Consider the following 2,467-nt stretch of genomic DNA (forward strand, 5'->3'; position numbering starts at 1 on the left):
TCACACGCATACAAACTTGAAAAAAAAATACCCATGCGATTTTGAGTGAGCTACAGGTTTCTGAATGTATCCTGCCTTCAGTCTCCGGGTGAGCTGGTCAAAATCGGCAGGGCCATCTACGTCAACGGACAAAACATTTGAATATTTGCTTGCTTAGGTGCTAGAATTGTGTTTTCTGAAACTTAAACCACATAAACCTATTCTAGTACAACGCCTAAATACATTTATGAACCTGAAAATAAGCATAATATGGGCAGGGACGAATATCACATGTATTAAAAGGAGGGGTGGTAGCCATTCTTAAGACAGGGCGGATCCTAAATTTGTGTGATCTCAGTTCCTCCTCGTATTCCTCAACAACAACAGCATAAATATACACCTTCAAAAGTTGGGAAAATGTGCAGCTGTGAAGCAAGGTGTTGTTGATAAAGAACAGATGCAGTACGGAAATCTTCATTGGGTACAATATCGCAACACAGTGCAGCTACCAGGTGTGAAATCGTACATTGTTAAGAGTGTGAATAAAGGTGTTACCTAAAAGAACATAACTCCCCTTGGAAAATATATAAAAAACCTAGCAATGCAGCCCACAATTTCACTTTTTTTCCTTACAGTCTGATCATATTGAGTAGGATGTGCAATAAATTATTGACAGTCTTCTCCTTTGCTCCTCACATCACCACAAACCATTACTACGCCGGAATGGATGAAAATAACCGCTCACTAAGCCATCATTGTTCTTTGCTTATGATTTTTTTAAACCTTGAAAAACAAAGCACATGTTTAGACTCTTCAAATTTCTAACCACTACATTTTAATGATGAATACATCGAGGCTGTCTTAGATGTTCAGGCGTTGATCATCAAACGCAAAGTCACAAGTTCCCATCCAGCCAGAAACCTTTGCTGCGTGTCTTTCCTCATCTCTCTCTACCCTTACTTCCTGTTATCTCTTTACTGGCCTCCAATAATAGCTTAACATTCTCCAACACCTACAGTAGTTACAATAGCAGTTCAAAAGGTGTGGGAGTATCAAGATCCCTTGAGTCATAAGTACTCAATTGTTCTGACATGGATCCATCCAGTGGATGCGCTTCTTTGACTTAAATCTCATAACAAAAAGGAGCTCAAAAAGTGTAGTGTGTGATGTTTAGTGACTCTGGCTCTGGCTGTCCATCTTCTGTATACAACGTGATTCATGACAGGAATAGGTCAACTAGTTCCAGTAGGAACTTGATTGTAGTGCCCAGACGTAATCACAACATCACTGCAGTTACAGTATGTGCACTGGCTTACTCTAGGTTAAATCCTGCTGGAGCTATTTCCACAGTGTCTCTCTTTCTATCTACACACTACAAAAGTTAAGTTTGTGTGCCCTCTCTCTTTAAAATAATCAAAAAATGAATAAAACATGTCAGAATGGCCGCTGAAAGGAGGCTCAAGCAGGTTTTTATCAGTGTCTTAACGTGTTTTTTATGAGACTTCTGCAGAATTGCAATGATGGGGTTGGGATCATACAATGGCTGAATGTACAATACATGATTCTAAGCAGGCAAATTGGTCGGTATGTATACTGAGAGCTAAATTACTGAATGTACAGTTACTGTAATGGATACCAAAAAGGTTTTAATGTGCATGCATAAGCAGTGGGTAAACCACATCAACACCACACACACTTTTAATGCAATCAAAAGTGGCCACATCATAGAGTGCTCAATTACAATTTTAAAGTGGGTCAGTGTAACCAATTTCAACCTTGTAATCACATCAATCAAATGTTTGTTAATAGAACAAGTCAATCTTGACAGTCAGTATAGTAAATTAAATTGCTCATGTGTTGTGGGACTGATCATACTGGTTCCTCTCCACTAAAGCCACTGACACACCAACCAGACGGCTGACCCTCGGCAGAAAAGGCACTTGGATTGATCAGTGTTCCAGAGTTGGTCAAAAAAGTTATACATCTCCATGACAGCAGGCGGCGCTAATCTGTGTTGTCGCCCAAAAATGATAACCAGCAGCTGATTGGACGAACGCGTTACGTGGGTCTTGCTTCTCCGGAAATTCAAAGCCAGACTATCATGTCGGCTTGTTCAGAATATGATCTCATATTTTACTAAAATAGTTACAATACCGAAACGTGTTTCTGAAAACATTTTAAGAGTGAACTAGGCAATGCAGTTCATGAATCTGTCTTCATTTCAGATCGACAAAGGTCAGTTTACATGATTTTCATCTGTTTTTGAGGCTCTAGTCACAGTTGTTTCCGGGTTGACACTCTACCAATTAGTTTGGTCATCTGACTCCGACTGCCGGTAGTGCCCGCCTTGCGACTGAGCATGTCAGGTCGGCCATAATTAAGCCTTGTATTGTCTTTACTTTCGGCACCCTCTCGTATCCCTCGGGTCAAATTGACCCGTGCCTTATATGGGGTTTTTAAAAACAATTCTGAAATAAAATTTTACTTC

At 40.0% G+C, this 2,467-nt stretch overlaps 1 protein-coding gene and 1 long non-coding RNA gene across 2 annotated transcripts in view; one reads left to right on the top strand and one right to left on the bottom strand.

Moving 5' to 3' along the window:
- The window catches only part of pde4ba (phosphodiesterase 4B, cAMP-specific a), a 192,436-nt gene that overhangs the window by 187,848 nt on the left and 2,121 nt on the right, over positions 1-2,467 (bottom strand). The gene's annotated exons all lie outside the window — the stretch shown is intronic.
- Positions 1,343-2,467, top strand: part of LOC116694990 (uncharacterized) — an 18,823-nt gene continuing 17,698 nt past the window's right edge. Inside the window, exon 1 of the long non-coding RNA XR_004333329.1 lies at positions 1,343-1,359. This is a non-coding gene — a long non-coding RNA (uncharacterized LOC116694990). The remainder of the gene's footprint in view (positions 1,360-2,467) is intronic.

The sequence above is a fragment of the Etheostoma spectabile genome, chromosome 9 (genome assembly GCF_008692095.1).
Source record: "Etheostoma spectabile isolate EspeVRDwgs_2016 chromosome 9, UIUC_Espe_1.0, whole genome shotgun sequence".
NCBI lineage: Eukaryota > Metazoa > Chordata > Actinopteri > Perciformes > Percidae > Etheostoma > Etheostoma spectabile.